The sequence below is a fragment of the Canis lupus genome, chromosome X (assembly GCF_048164855.1).
Source record: "Canis lupus baileyi chromosome X, mCanLup2.hap1, whole genome shotgun sequence".
Classification (NCBI taxonomy): domain Eukaryota; kingdom Metazoa; phylum Chordata; class Mammalia; order Carnivora; family Canidae; genus Canis; species Canis lupus.
The window spans coordinates 101,254,751-101,272,132 of record NC_132876.1 but is presented as its reverse complement, the minus strand read 5'-3'; the positions used below and the strand labels follow the sequence as shown (position 1 = coordinate 101,272,132).

At 37.8% G+C, this 17,382-nt stretch overlaps 1 long non-coding RNA gene across 1 annotated transcript in view; it reads right to left on the bottom strand.

The window, feature by feature from the left end:
* The window catches only part of LOC140628676 (uncharacterized), a 29,672-nt gene extending 16,506 nt beyond the window's left edge, over window positions 1-13,166 (bottom strand). The window contains exon 1 of the long non-coding RNA XR_012026686.1: window positions 12,902-13,166. This is a non-coding gene — a long non-coding RNA (uncharacterized lncRNA). The remainder of the gene's footprint in view (window positions 1-12,901) is intronic.
* Between the last annotated feature and the right edge of the window lie 4,216 nt (window positions 13,167-17,382).

Below are 17,382 nucleotides of genomic sequence, written 5' to 3'. Positions count from 1 at the left end.
AATAGTGCCTGTGAAGAAAGACCCTCCCAGGCCACACCTGCACACAGCTGGTTGCTGCATCAACAGCTAGAATAAAAGGTGAGCCAAAAAGATACACAAAGAGCTCAAGCCATAGCTGGTAATAAGATAAAGTAGAGAAATACACAATTGCAAACTGTGATAAGTGCTGAAGAGTAAATGGTGTACAACACACTCCAAATAGTGGTACACACCATGGGGTGAAAAACCCCTTCAAACTGTTATGGCTCCTTGACATGATCAAATGTTTGTAGTGCTACTAAAGCAAAAGATGTTGAAGATTAAAGTCAATTTTTTGGTTTACTAGTTAATTATGTGGTTCCTAGATAGATACTGAATCCCCAAAATCTTTAGGCTTTTTGCCAGAGTAACTTTTTTTCCAGAAACAAGGCATGTCAAAACACTATTTCAGATAAGGGACTTCTAACTGTCTCAGGCCTAATACCTCCCCAAACTACTATACTAAAGGCCTTATCGGGAGGCCTATGTACCCTTGGGTTTGTTTCAAGTGGCAAGCGATGGAGTATAGGTTAGAAGTCAAGAGAAAGTACTCAAAAGGCTGATCTAATATTGGTGCTGCTTATGATATTTACCACTCTGTGCCTTAGTTTACTATTTGTGAAATGGGAATAACATTATTACTTGTCTGCCCAGGGTTGGGTGGGGTGATGATTAAGTAAAGAAACTCAGATAAAAAAATTTTAAAACAATGCTAGGCATATGGTAAGCACTCAGTGAGATATTATCAAAGATATTAGTTTGCTAGGGCTGCCCATAACAAAATACCACAGAATCGGTGGCTTACATAATAGAAATTTACTTTCTTGCAGTTGGAGGTGGGAAATCCAAGATCAAGTGCTGATAGGGTTGGTTTCTCCTGAACCCTTTCTCTTCAGCTTGCAGATGGCTTAGGCATTCTCACTGTGTCCCCATGTAGCCTTATCCCTGCACACACCCGTGATGTCTCTTCCTCTTCTTATAAAGACACAAGTCATATTGCAGTAGGACCCTATTCTTAGGACCTCATTTAATTACCTATTTAAAGGCCCTATCTCCAGAAACAGTCACACTGGGGTTTAGGGCTTTCACACATGATTTTATGAGGGATGCAATTCAGTCTATAATAGCAAGTGTTGTAATTTTTACAAGAAAATGTCATTCCTTAGAACAAAGAAATGTTTAAACTTTTTGGTCCTAGGACCCCCTTAATAATCTTTAAAATTACTGAAGACACCAAAGAACTCTTCCTTATGTGGGTTATATCTACCAATTTTATCACATGAAACATCAAAACTGAGAAACTATAAAATATTTATTAATTTGAAAGTACCAATAATACCTCCCATAATAAACATAATTTTCAGAAAAATAATTGCACTTTCCAAACCATACATTGTTCACAATGAAAATGAAGTAGAACCATTTGTGTAACATCTACTAGGCAATTCTTCAGTGGACCAGTTCAAATGTTTTTCTGAAATGTCTTGCTGGAGCAGATCTGTTTTACTGCTAAAGAAACTTAGCCTACGTCTTTTTAAAAAAGATTTTATTTATTTATTCATGAGAGACACAGAGAGAGGCAGAGACACAGGCAGAGGGAGAAGCAGGCTCCACACAGGGAGCCGGATGCGAGAGTCGATCCCGGGACCATGCCCTGAGCTGAAGGCAGATGCTCAACCGCTGATCCCCCCCAGGTGTCCCAGCCTATGTCTTTTAAGTGAACTTCATCCTAATGTTCAAAAGTTCGGTTGCAGGACGCCTGGGTGGCTCAACGGTTGAGCACCTGCCCCTGGCTCAGGGCGTGATGGGCGGTCTCAGGATCGAGTCCCACATCGGGCTCCCTACCTGGAGCCTGCTTCTCCCTCTGCCTATGTCTCTGCCTTTCTCTCTCTGTGTCTTTCATGAATAAATAAATATAACCTTTAAAAAAAAGTTTGGTTGCTATTTACAGCTTAGGACTGCTGCATTGAGAAGTTATCCTCCACCGTCATCATATGAAACAGACCATCTTTTTACTCTTGTAGATGGTAATTCACTTTTTAATGACTGCATCAAGCCAAGTTTTAGTAGCTAATAAAAAGTCCCCAACATTTCATTGTTTTCACTAAAAATACTAAGTATTTAAATTTTTATTTATTTATTTATGATAGTCAGAGAGAGAGAGAGGCAGAGACACAGGCAGAGGGAGAAGCAGGCTCCATGCACCGGGAGCCCGACGTAGGATTCGATCCCGGGTCTCCAGGATCGCGCCCTGGGCCAAAGGCAGGCGCCAAACCGCTGCACCACCCAGGGATCCCCTAAAAATACTAAGTATTTAACGATCAACTTTTTTATGGAGACTTTTGGTTACAGGTGTGTGAGTTTACATATTCCTCAAGGACAGAAATAAGTCGTGTCTATTGTGTTTTAATTTCCCCAACTCCTGCCAGGTTGAATTTTACAGAGTTGGTGCTCAATAAATGATTTTAGAATTGAATTTAACAGAAGATACACAAACATTATTTTACATGGTAAAGACTCTGTCCTATTCCAACCTTTCTCATTCTTGAATTCTTTGTTCTGTTTTTCTGTCATTTTTATCCTTTCTATTTTTCTCATCACTTTTGAAGTCATCTTGTCTCAGTCACTGTGTTTATTTTTTTTCTGTTTATTTTTTAATTAATATTTTTGTTCTCAATTTTAAAATTCTTTTTATTGTATTATGGCCTTTCTACTTTTCTCCAGATATTTTCAAATGATTGTTGGGAGACAGTTTTCCATGTGCCTTGACTTTTCCGCATTTCTTGTGAGAAGATGTGTTGACTGTTTTTTTTCTGAGCTATCTTCTCTGGACTATTTTGGAAGATAGAAATAGTATCTCCCTTTAGAGCAAAGGACAGACATGCTTATTATCAACTATAAAAGATTTAAGTTCCCTAAGATTAAAGTTCTTTTCTTATAATGTGCCTCACTGCATACATAGATATCATCTGGTCCTCTTCATGTCAGTCTGTAGTAATTAAGGTTTAGGGAACTAGCACAAAATGTGCTACTTCTTTTGCCAAATTTAATAAACCATTCTTTATCTCTAACCTGGGAACCTCACGTCTTCTGTTAGCATCTGTGAAACTGTAGCAGGCTAACTTGTGAGCTTGCAACTATAGTAAAATCTAAGTACCATTACAGTTCTTGACAATGATTTTGTATGCATATCTGCATATCTGTTGTATATACATATGGATTGAAATTTGCAGATAAATCTTCCGGGTTACTTTTATACCATACCCATTTTATCATTTCTGTGTGTGTGTGTGTGTGTGTGTGTGTTGTGTGTGTGACTTGGCAGGCATGGTTATCCACTGACACTGTGTCTTGAATTATAATTGTACTTGTTTTTCATATCACACCGGCAAGTTTCCTTCTCTGGTACAGTATCTTCCTGTTGTCCAAGGACCTCTTACTCTCTGCTCATTGTCAGAATCATTGTAAGGTTTATAATGTCCATTAAAAGGAAATTATATTATTTTTAGTATATTCATCTAAACTAATCAATCTATCCATATCCTTTCTCTAGCTCCAAAAGCATTAGCATGGTCATTCTTACCCACAAAGTGATGTTCATCAACTGATGTTTGAACGTGCCATTTTTTATCCTATCTGGAATGCCATCTCTATCGTCTGTGTATATATAATCTTCATTTCTTTCAAACTTACTTTTTCTACAAGGGCTTTTGTGAGTAATCCCAAATACTTTAGTCATCACGCATTTATATATTTTATTAGTTTACTAAATTTACTGAGTGCCTACCATAAATTCTGAGCAAATCAGCAGAGATCCCGAATATCATAATGGAAGTTATATTTTCTAAATTAACATATACTTCAGTTGATATATGTATATTTGGATTTGAAGATATATCACTTTTTTTTACATTGCCTCCTAATTGCATTGTAAATTCTTCCAAGGCAGACAGCTGTGTTATTTTTTTCCTCAACTAATAATAGTTTAAGCATAAAAGGGCTTTTCTCTCTCTTCAGGCATGAAGAAGACAGGGCAAGCAGTCCAGCAGTGTAATGATTACATCAGGGACTCAGGACCCATCTGGTTTTCTGCTCCACCATGGTGGGGTGTAGAGTTCATTCTCAGGATTGTAAGTGGCCTGATCCACCTCTGGGCATAGTGACTATGTTCAAGGCAGGAAGAAGGGATACCACAGAGAACAAGGGAAATCGTTAGTGGTCAAAATACATTCCATTTGAGCCTTGTCAGTTTCAACAACTCTCAGAAAATACTATATAACAACATCTATGTGCACCTCATTGATCAGAACTGGGTCAGTCACTACTTCTAGCTAGCTGCAAAGAAGTCTGAGAACAGGAATACATTTAACCAAGCATTTGAACACTCTACACAGTCTAAGGATTGTTGTTAAGAAGAGGACAAGAGATATTGGCTAGAAACTAGTCATGTTTGCCACATAGATATTCAACAGTGGGACAGAGGTTCTTGAAACCACAGGATAAATATAAACCATCTTCTTGGGCCTTCCTTTTGTTAGAAGATTTGAAGAAAAGTTCTGTGTAGAACAAGTACCTGATAGAATACAGATAAGAATTGGATATTTAAGGTTGAAAATAAGCAACATCTGGGCGCCTGGGTGGCTCAGTGGTTGAGTGTCTGCCTTTGGGTCCTGGGATCGAGTCCTGCATCAGGCTCCCCGCAGGAAGCCTGCTTCTCCCTCTGCCTAGGTCTCTGCCTCTCTTTGTCTCTCATGAATAAATAAATATAATCTTTAAAAAAGATAATAAGCAACATCAAAAAAATATCTCATCTACCATACTCTCCCTCTTTTTCCTGTGCTACCATCACACTGGTCTCTTTCTTTTACTATTCCAATCATAGCCCTTTCCACTCTGATTCCTCTGCCAAGAAGCTCTTCCCCTAAATCTTAAATGGATAAGCAGATCTCAACTTTAAATTTAAAAAAAATCCTCAGAGAGATCTTTCTTATCTAACTAGATATAAAATAGCCTCCCAGTCACTCTCTGTACCATTAAGCAGTCATATTTTCAATTTAGTTTTTATCATTACCCTTTTACTCTGTGCTCTCCATCCCAAACCCAAGAGAATGTAAGTTGCATGCAAGCAAGTGAGGTTGGATTTCTGGTTACTACAGCAAAGGGTAGAGGAAAAGGTGGGCTGAAAGGGTACGAAATGGGGCATAAGAGGTGTTGGATAGAGCATACTAGATTTTTAACAAGATACTTTAGCATGCTTCAAATTTCATACCTGAACCACCCTCTCTTAGAACATCATGCCTAAGAATATCAAGTCAATAGGATATTGGATATTTTCAGAGAAAAAAGCCAAAAGGCTATTCTGATTGAAAATCAATATAATGTTTGTTGAAAGCATCATTGGGCTTGCTTTGCTTCCTCTTTTTGCTATGCACCTGTATTTTTGAAGTCTTTTGCAGAATGTCAGATGATGAACAGTAGACAATTAGGTTGTGAAAACACTTGATCACATTTTAATCAATGAATACCTTTATAAGACACAATCTTTCAATTCTGTCTTCCCAAAAAATATTTTTTAAAATATATTTTAAGGCCATGTAGATTCTATGAAAATAGTTAGCTCTTTTTGCTGATATCTTAGAATACCTTTTAGAGTAGAACTGGAAGGTACTCTATAGAGCAGGACATACAATAACCAATTTCATGGAGATAAGAAATTCCTGGGTCAATGATTTGATAATTCTTAAGCACAATTTCTACAAGGGAAGTGGAATTTTTGGAGAAAAGAATTTTCCACAACCTTTTAACCATCATTAAAGACTTTTTTGGTATGTATTGTAAAATTATATGCCCTGTCCAGAAGCAGTGATCTAAAATGGGCTAAAGAAGGAAATATGGGTTAGTAAAAATGGAATTAATCTTCACAAGTCAGAGAATGGAGCAGTCCTAGAAGAGTGGTCAAGTGAGTTGAATAGAGTCCTCCATCAACATAATTCAAAATTGCCCTAGCTTCCCAAGAGCATTTTCATGTTTCATTTCTCAAGTGAAAGATCTACCCTGTCTTATCTCAATCTTTCTGCATTACTTATGCCCTTGTTAGGTTCCCTTGTAAATCTATTGGCTGAATATTCACTGCTCTGGAAATACATCTACTAATGAGCTTGATCCAAACAATTTTGGCAATAAGACAAATATAGGCATGATTGTGTGTTTGCTTTCTCGCTCAATTTCATTTCAGACCTACTAGATAATCAATACAATATGGGAAAATGACATTCTTGTGAGGGAGAGCTGAAAACATTAACATATTTACGTTACATGTTTAAGCATAGGACTAATCTAGATGTAGGCATATCACACAGAGTCCTACTATTGCATTGGTCGATTCATTAGAGTGAATCCATATGGTCTGAAATACATGGATAGGTTTTGAAAATCTTCTTTAATATGCATACAAGAAGAGTCCTCTTAGGAATCAGACTCACTCTAAACTGTGTCTATTTTATAGGAGTTTTGTAACAACAATGTGATTACATCAGCATTTTTCTTATAGATGACAGCTGTGGCTAGAAAGAGCCTGGTTTTGGTGTATACACCGACATAGCTTGAATCTATTCTCTTAGTACTGATTCTGTAACCACAGAGAAGTTAATCAAACACTCTCACCCTCAGATTCCTCCTTCATGAAGTGGACTCCTCTCTTCCTTATAATTATGAAAATTGAAGGACACATAAAACTTTTTAAGATAATGTGTGGCATGGCAGCAGTGCTCATTACATATTAATCTCTTTACCATTCTCCTCCTGGGAGAAATGAGTGATTCTGAATTTGTAATTTTATTGAGAATAAATTTTAGAATTATATAAAATGCAGTATTGCTTATATATCCTTTCATTAGTCCCCTTATTATCACTGAGTATGATATTTGCATTACATAGTTTAGGCATGATGTGTATCATTTGAATTTAACTAAAAATAATATTCCTCTCACTATTGTCGCTTGTAACTCAATTACCTGTCAGCTAGGTTGGAAGTGGTGGCATTTCTAGGAATTTTGAACTTGCAAAATAATAATACTAATAACCCCCTTAACTCACGTTAATTTCCAAATAACCAGATCAATAATTGGATTGACTCAGGGATGATCAGTCACATTTATTCCTAAAGACAGAAAATAAAAGTGTCTGTGGGAGGGCAAACCCACCTTAAGTTCTGTGTCTTAGCTTGGACTCTCTTAGAAGCCTACTTTGATCCAAGGATTCCAGTGCAAGAGATTTAGGAAGGGCTTCCATGAACTGCCAGCGAGGGATCAGGAAAACAGAAGAGGAGGGCAGCCTGGGTGGCTCAGCGGTTTAAAGCCGCCTTCAGTTCAGGGCCTGATCCTGGAGATCCAGAATCGAGTCCTGTGTCAGGCTCCCTGCATGGAGCCTGCTTCTCCCTCTGCCTGTGTCTCTGCCTCTTTCTCTCTCTCTCTCTCTCTCTCTCTTTCTGTGTGTGTGTGTGTGTGTGTGTCTCATAAATAAATAAAATAATATCTTAAAAAAAACAAAAGAGGAAAGTCTCCTTTAAGCAGGAGTTCAATTTCAGATGATGTCCCACAGTCAGCTTGATCCTATGATGAGCCCTGGAGCATAAATTTTACCTCTGAGTTTGTCCTGTTTCAGGGCATAGGAACTATTCTTTTGTAATCCAGAACCAGTCAGTCACAGATAGGCTGCCTCAAGGAAAGTAAACTCTCAGGAACTTCTAGTTCTAGGTTTGGTTGAGACAGCTCCAGTACCCAAGGTCAGCTCTCACAAGAAGTTGCAGCTGTAAGGTCTTATCACATAGCATAGTATGGAATGGAAACCATCCCCTGGTAAAGGGGATAAAGAGGATCAGGGCAGACCCCTAAATGTGTCCAATACAATCTTTAAGGCTCTTTGCATCTTCTGAATCAGGAACACACATATATGGGCCATCAGAGTATTATTAAGTTGTAGTAAGGTTGGTTGTTTTAGTAAGTAGACAGTGCCCAAATATGGTAGGAATTACCTTAATTGAATGTTGCATAGTGTGCATAGGCAATTTCATTGTAAGGATTCTCAGTAACAATACAAATATATTGATAACTAGTATCATCTTACTAGTCAGTATTTAATATATATGTTAAATATATATATAGTGTGCATGTGCCAAACTATATACTAGGTGGTTTATATACCTTTATTTCTTACTGAATTGTGATCACAAGGTTCATTTTAGTTATGAGGAAACTGAGTTATCAGAAAACTTTTTAAAAGCCTAAAGCTAGTAAGTGGCTAAAGTAGACCTGGATTCATAAAGTAAATCAAAAACTTCTGCTCCTTCCAACGAGCTAAACTTTACACTTTAATTACAGTAATAGGATCTGTGAGATAATAGGAGCTACCAGTATTGGTTATCTATTGCTGCATAATAGACTATTTTCAAATTTAAAACAAGAGCATTTATCATCCTCATAGTTTTGGTGGGTCAGCAATTCAGAAACAGCATATCAGGGTAGTTCTGGCTTACTTTCTCTCCAGATGTTGTCATAAAGGTGTTGTCTAGAGCGGTAGTCATCTGAAGGTTTGACTGGAACTGGAGGATCTACTAACTGGAGGCTCACTCACATCATTGGTAAATAAGCACTGGCTCTTGGCAAGAAGCCTCAATTTCTTGCCACATGGACCCCTTCATAGGACTGTTTGGGTGCACTCACTAAAGGCCAGTTGGTTTCTCCCAGAAAGACTGGTTTAAGACAGGGCAAGTTGGAAGCTGCAATATCTTTTGTAATTTAGCCTTGGAAGTCACATGTCACACATACCATTATGTTCATGACATCCTATTGGTTTCAAGATCAACCCTATTCATTGTGTGAGGAGACTTCACAAGGATAAGAAGAATACCACAAGGTAAGAACCACTTGGGGCCCTCTTGGGGGCTATTTACCCTACTTTAACCTGTGGCCCTCCTGCTTTCCTCCCTGAAGATTTTCTAAATACTTTGTTATACTCACCCATAAAAAATTAAAAGTAGCAAAGTAAAAAAAAAAAAATTCTTAAACACATTAGTAGGAAATGTAGATACTACAGAATATTTAGAAGGAGATCAAGAAGAGGACTTACATCACATGCCAGTCCATGGAAACAAAATTAAATTTTCTTTTACATCTGGCTGCTTTCCTTTCCTAAAGTCCCTCTCTTCAGCTGCCAGCTATCTGATTTCTCTTTATCTCTTTCCCACTTAGCATCCAAAATCTCCTCTCTTGTGCCAAAAAATTCAGCTCTGATCCTGAGCTTACAAACACATTCTTGGCTAAACAAAATCCTGACAGCCATTCTTACTTTCTTTAAAATGCAGGGGTCTCTGCCCTATCATGGAAAATGATAGAGCAGAGTGGCTCATTGCTAAAAGGCCTATTTTCTGGGGTGGAAGGAGATAAATAATTATGTTCTCTAGTCCAGAAAATAAGGTTTTTGTCCTAAATGTTTTATGTATATCATGCTCTTATGTTGTCCAGACCCAAGGAGGACAGTGGTCCTCGAGCCTCTTGTGGACCAGCAGCTATATCTGTTAGAAGCCACAGCTTTCAAGTTTTTGCTATTGAGTTTGTTGCATCATTTTTTTTAAAGCAGGCTCCACTCCCAGCATGAAGCCCAATGTGGGGCCTGAACTCACTACCCTGAGATCAAGACCTGAGCTGAGATCAAGAGTCAGATACCTAACTGAGCCACCCAGGCACCCCTTTATGCTTTCTTGTCACGGAGTTCTTAACTACCTAAGTCTTGGCTTGTTTGTTTGTTTGTTTATTTTATTATGAGAGAGCACACACAAGGTGAGGGGCAGAGGGAGAATCAGTCTCCCTGCTGAGCCCGACATGGGGCTCAATCCCAGGACTCTGGGATCATGACCTGAGCCAAAGGCAGACACTTAACGGACTGTGCCACACAGGTGCTAACTACCTAATTCTTAACCACCTTAACATCCTATCTTATTTAGAAATATTGTCATGACCTCTGTTTATCCATTTACCTGATTCAATAAGGGAGATGAAATCTTTGCCCTTAAAGAACACAAGCAGTTATGAGTGGATGCTACTAAAGGGCTCTAGCTTTGCTGCACTCATTGATGCACAGCCCATCCAGTACCTTGTACTCAGCAGAGATGGTTCACATGTCTGTCATTTAATTGCCTCAAATTGACTGAGGTTCCCTGGATAAGGGAAGCCATGAGAGTGGAGGCTTCTTTACTGTATAATCTCTGTTAATGAACTCTACCTTATACTTTGATGTTCACCTTAATTTTCTTAAACTGGAAAAACTTTTGGCAAATTCCAAGGGAGATCATCATTGAAGCTTCCTAAGTTCAAGCTATAAGTCTGTGGGCATTAACAAAATAAATCAGTGACTTCTTTGCCCTCTCACTGCTCATACTTTAACTTGGAGACCATCAAGTTATGACTATAGAATACTGATACAGGTTTTAAAGGAATGAGTTTAATTAAGCATGTTTTATACTGCATTTTTGTATAAAGCCATAAAATATGAAATATATTTATTGATTATGTAGTATGAAAGGCTGAAAATGAAGGGCTATTAATGAGCTAAGAAGAATGACAAGGAATTCAGTTTCAAGGGTGGTGTAATCTTTTTAGGAGAAAATTATGAGTACACAGAGGAGGTAGATATGGGCAGATATTTTCAGAGGCAATTTCAGATATAAATCTGAATAGAGGGATAAATGATGAGAGGGAAGGCTAGAAAGGAGTTTCCTCTGGATTGCAGGTCTTGAGTTGCAGGTCAAACTCAGGATTTGATGCAATAGGCAGTGAGTGAGCCACTGAGGATTCAAAGAGTCATAATGAAAATAGTGCTATTGGAAAGATTAACCCCATTCACCATGTCCATGAGAGATTAATGAAAGGAGAAACTACAGGAAGAGTAAGTTAGAAAAATCTCAGAAATTTGGAAATGAGAGAGAAGAATTGAGCCCATGAATATTCTGATGCAAATTAATGTTCTATTTTTTTCTTTGCAGCTCTTAAATCTAGGCTTTGTGCAGTATGAATTGAAAATATGATAATGATATTGATTTGTAGAATCTCTGATTCCTCTTCTACCTCACTGGTGTTTGTAAGTCACATTCTGGTAATTTTACTGAATGCTGCATCTGTCTTTGTAAGGTTATAAAACAATGAAGCTTTTAAAATGGCCTCAGTGAATGCATATAACCTGTGAGTGTGCTGTGCTTAGAATTACTGTAAAAAGGACTTTAAAAATTCACTTAGACAAACTAGACAAACTAATACGAGATGTTATGGTTTAATTAATTTAAAATGATAGTATAATCATAGTACCATATTTATCCTTTCTAAAGTAATTCCAGTTGCAGGTTTGTTCTATACAAAGTTGTATCTTTTACCTTTCTAAAGAGCAAGGAAATGTGGCAATTCTGAATATACATGTGCTTGCTGAAAGCAAAAAAAATTGTTGATTTTCTCCTCTGTGGGACAGAAACAAGTCAGATGGATATAAATAGAAAATCCTACAAGCAATACTTTTAGAGCACTTCTTAGTAGCAATTTCAATTTGTCTCTAGCACTATTTGTATTCCCAATTGTTACTCCTTCCATTTCATAATTTTTATTCTCAGATCTTTCCATTTCATATCCCAGAGATAACATTTGCTCAGACATAAAAATAACATTTAGCTGTCTTTGCATGGCCCTTGCAAATTTCTCTCTCACTTCTTGTTTCCCCTAGTTCCTCAGTAGCTTTGAAAAATACCCAAGTTAGCTGAATTGTAAACTGAATGACTGTGACATCTTCACAGTAGCATCATTCCAAATGACTACTGGATAGTTCCAATTGACGGTAAATAGTCTCTTCAAATTAAACATGCCTGAAAAGTAATTGTTTATCCTTCCACTCCCACAATTGATTTTCCTCCAGCTTCTCTACTTAGTATATGGCACTGCCATTATGTGGGCGCCCAGGTTAAAGCTGATGCTGATAATTTAAAGAAATAACAATAAAAATCTAGATATTTTTTATTCTTCTCATTCCCTAAACCTCTATACAAGTATATAAGTCTCCAGAAACTTATAAATGCAAAATATATCCAAGTGTAATCATTTCTCTCCTTTCTTGCTGCCTCTACTTTACCCTTATCTGCCTCCAGCACCCCTTCAGGAATCTCCTCACTGGTTTCTGTTCTACTGTCTGCAGTTTGTAGTGTCAGCTGTTGACTCCCCATAAGAACACCAGAAAAAATCTGTTGATCATGCAAATTCAAAATTTTGGATCTGTTACAGTATGGGAGAACATAACTTGACAGAGTCTTAGTAGGAGCTCAAAATTGGGAAATGAGGGTAAATTATTTTTTTATTGTAGTTTAGGGCTTGGGCTGGGTGAACTTTAGGTGGGTCTTGCTAGGCCAAGACTAGATGATATTGGAGAATTTATTATAGAGTAGCTCTGGATTGGTGGGTACCTTGAGAAAAGGGTCTTGAAGTGAGTCTTGACAAAGATGTTGCTGAGTTGGTTCTTTTAGAAACAAGTGTTTCTTAGAGCAATCATCTAGGTTATTTTTGCTTGGAATAAGTATCATTTAAAATAAGAGGCAGAAAAGTATTCCTCGTTCTAATTTCATAGGCAGAATTATGTTTCACAAGTATTTAGACTTAACACAATTCCTCATATCCCTGTTTATAATCATTGGAAAACCTCCCGTTATAATCAGAATAAAATCCAAACTCAGATGAAAATATCCTAGATATGCTGTCCCTTGCCTTCTTCCTACCTTCAATTAATACTGTTTCCCTCATTATATTCCAGCCACACTAGCCTTTCTCCTCCTTGAATAAGTCAAGCTCATTCCTACCCTTGCTGGTTGCTTCTCCCTGGAGTGAGTCTGTCTTTCTTCTTATTCATTCATGTCTCCCTCAAATATCTCCTCTCATTTAAGTCAGCTCATGAATTCAACATCACTTCATGATGGTACTCACACTCATCCCTATACAAAATTATGGCCTCTACAGTCAGATAGCCTGGGTTCAAACCCTTGCTCTGCTACTTAAGTCTTAAGTCTTATAGGACCTTGGGCATATTATTTCGATTCTCTGTGCTTTAGTTTCTCTCTCCATAAAATAAGAAGGTGATGGTACTTACCTCATAGGCTCTTATGAAGTCATAAATGAGTCCAGCTTTGTGGAATGCTGACTCCCCAAATATCAACAACACAACCCATTGTAAAATAACAATGGTAGGAGAGAACTTAACTAGAATTTAGTAGAACTTTGGTTGTGTCTCTAAGTGGGGAAGGCCCAGTCAGAATTTATTGAGAATTGGAAGTTTGATTTAATAAGGCTTTCTTTAAAGTGAAGATTTTATTAGGACTGGATAAGAATCAGGACATAACAATCTGGATTGGTAGAAACAGGAAACAGGAATTTTAAGAGAGGGTTTCAAAGAATCTTAGGATGTAAGCACTCTGTTGATTCTTTCTTTTGAAGAGTTGATGGGTCTTTTGGAAAGTCTGTAATGATCAATCAAATGATCAATCAAGCTATTTTCCTTGACAAGAGACTTGGAAAAATAAAACAATAAGGTTAGAATAGCAAGGTCACATTGTTGTGGATATGTAACAGTAGGCAGCTTTAGTCCTCAATGTCTATTATGGGAGAAGATGGTTTTGGTCTTCAGCATGTAAAGCAGAACAGTGCCTGGTATATAAGAGATTGAGAAAAGGTAAGTTTTAGGGATGCATGGGTGGCTTAGTGGTTGAGCATCTGCCTTCAGCTCAGGGTGTGATCCCGGGATCTGGGATGGAGTCCCACATTGGGCTCCTTGCAGGGAGCCTGCTTCTCCCTCTGCCTCTGTCTCTGTCTCTCTATCTCTCTCATGAATAAATAAATAAAATCTTTAAAAAGAAAAAGTAAGTTTTAGAGTCCACTTATTATCTTCATATAAGCCACAGTGGTGCTAGAACAGTGCCTGACACAGAGTAGGTACTCAAGAAATCATTGTGGAATGGATGAATTTATTTATCTGCTTATCTGTCTCCTTAACTATTATACCAACTCAGTGAGCAGAAACACATCTACCTTATTAGCCACATTATTCCAAGAGTTTGCAGCAATACCGGGCATACAGTAAGCACACAACTTGTATTTGTTGACTATATTAATAAACTTTTGAGTATCACAAAACTACCTTGAGCATAAAACCAGTTCCTAGTTTTTTTCACCTCCACTGAAAGGTGTGGATCCAGAAAAAGAACAGAAAATAAAAAAAAAAACACATAAAATCAGTTCCATTTTAATGTGCATTGGGGAAATGCTAGTTAAATAAAGTTAAATAGGATTCTTTCCTATAAGGCTTCTCAGATCCTTTAATATGCTAATGTACATTGTGAATTACTAAGAGGGGAATAGAATGTATACTTGTTTGATCAGGGAAACTTTTTTTTTTTTTTTGCTTTTTTCCCCCCTCTGGAAACATTTTTTTTTTTTTTGCATCTCTGGGAACATGACATTAGTATTATTTGGGGTATACTTTGGGAAATGGTATATTAAGCAGTTTTAGGGATGCCTGGGTGGCTCAGCAGTTGAGCATCTGCCTTAGGCTCAGGTGTGATCCTGGGGTCTTGGGATTGAGTCCCACATTGGGCTCCCTGAAGGGAGCCTACTTCTCCCTCTACCTATGTCTCTGCCTCTCTCTCTGTTTCTCATGAATAAATAAATACAATCTTAAATAAAATAAAATAAAATAAAATAAGCAGTTTTATCCCCAAAGTCAGGGATACCATCATTGGAAACAAAATGGGACTCACTGGCAGTGATCCTGTGTGAGTCACTCCAGAATAAGGGAGTAGCATAGATGGAGGCAGTACTTTCCTGTAGGGGTGGGGCTTCTCCAGATCATGTACATAAGCATCCTTCTTGCTACCAAAAAAAGCATTCAGATAGAAGGGAGTACCCGGTATAACATCTCTCTAGTTGGTGAACACCTTCCAGTCTCAATCACACGTCCTGTGTCTTCAACATGTAGTGTCACAAGAGAAGAGTCTTCTACCAGATAACTAAGCATTTTGTTGTTTTGTTTGGCCATCACACATCATTTCAACTTGGGTTTTATCCCTAAAATTTTGTGCTGTTGTGTTGTTGGGAAGCTAAAACCAGGACACACAAAGGAGCTCATGTTTTGTCCACTTAAAATGACTTGCATGCTTTAGAACAGTTATTTCATCTTCCCGTGCCTCAGATCCTCCAGGAGGGATCTGAGGCTCTTGGGTGATAGTCATGGATTCTGACTTGAGCTCTGAGGAACTTTAGTCTTAGCTCTGGGGCAAGGCAGGAATGTAGGTCTCTGGGAGCAGCATATAGCCTAGGTCTGTGCCTTCTGTTAATGCAAACCTGCTCTTGTTTGCTCTATCTGTATATTTTCATTTGAAGAGAAGAATCTACTACAAAAAACGGTAGTTTGGAAACCACTGGGCTAAAAAAAATGAAGTCCACCTTCTGTTTTTTTTTAAGATTTTATTTATTTATTCATGACAGACATACAGAGAGAGGCAGAGATACAGGCAGAAGGAGAAGCAGGCTCCATGCAGGGAGCCCAACGTGGGACTCAATCCCAAGACTCCAGGATCATGCCCTGAGCCAAAGGCAGACACTAAACCACCAAGCCACCCAGGTGTCCCACACCACCTGTTTAGTATGGCCTATCATGAAAATCATTTTGACATTTTTAATGGTTAAAACATTTTATAGTATTTGTATTACTTTCTATGAAAATTATATGAAAGTCCAATTTAACATCCATAAAGTGTTACTGGACTGCAGTCACCCCCCATTTATTAATGGTATTGTCTATGGCTGCTTCTCTGCTTATGGGTTTCAACAGCAGAGCTGAGTATTGGCTACAGTGACTGTATGGTCTACAAGGCCTAAAATGTTTGTTATCTGGCCATTGACAGGAAAAGTTTGCTGACTTCTTACCCAGATGATCACAAAGATCCGTTTTTACCACCAACATGTGATTTTTTTTTTTTTCATCTTTGTGGAATTGGCCAGCTGTTTAGGAGCCCACTCAAAGCAAGCCAAACCAAGCCAGGACTCTCACTGTGTTATGAAATCCCTTTATTTTTGGTTACAGAAATACTTATCATTTGAGAACATATACTACCTAAATAATCCATGTCTTGTGATCTGCCCTCACCTTCACTCTAAACGGCATTTGGTATTTTCTACTTTTTATTATGTTGGACATTTCTTTTTTCTATCATGTTTAAACCGAGTTACATAAAACAGCACAGATCCTCTGCACTATAAGTATCTTAGCATGACAGTTACAGGGTTATAAGAAGTTTGACATGCCATCTAATCTCTCCTACTTCTTCTGGACAGAATTGCATTTAAAGCATCTCTGAAAGGTTTTGGTTTACCATAGTTTTTTTAAATTCCCTGAGAAGAGCATTTCCAAACACTCATTTTTAGTGCCTCAGCTGTCAAATGATTTGTACCTTGGGTTCCTATATCTGATCAAAAGGATATTTAGAGTTGTTCCATTTTAAGACTTCAAAATACTTTATTAATGGGGCGGTGTTTCTAGCTATTCAAATCATGATTTTTTTCCTTAAAATCTGGGGTCTTAAATATGGGAACCATAGTTTTTCAGATATGGCATCTTCTTTTTTATTAGTTTAAGGGTAGAATTTAGTGATTCATCACTTGCATATAAAACCCAGTGCTCATTACATCACATGCCCGCCTTAATGCCTGTCACCCAGTTATCCCATCCCCCTACCCATCTCCCCTCCAGCAACCCTTAATTTGTTTCCTGGAGTTAAGAGTCTCTTATGGTTTGTCTCCCTCTCTGTTTTCATCTTATTTTATTTTCCCTTTCCTTTCCCTATGTTCTACGGCATCCTCTAAGGATGGTGATTCAGGGGTGGGGGCTGGGATACTACTGTTGTCACATGCTCTGTTCTTCCATCCATGATGTGAAATTTTCATGGATAGCAGCAGGATTCCTTTATTTCTTAACTTCCCCAGCACAGAGTTTATTGAAGAATGTTTTGTATAACCTCTTTGCAAGCATCTTTATTTCAAAAGATGAAGAGAGAGTAGATCTAATTGAATATTTTATATTGGAAAGCAACCAACCATCTCTGTACATGCATTTCCCCATACAATCGATAATAAAATAGACTTTTATTTATATGGTATAATTCATTTCTTTTAAGAAGTCTGATCTAGAAGCCAACTAGTACTTGTATGATGGAGTGCCAATTATGTTCTACCTCAAGTACAATGCTGATGGAGTGCCAATTATGTTCTACCTCAAGTACAATGCTGAGGA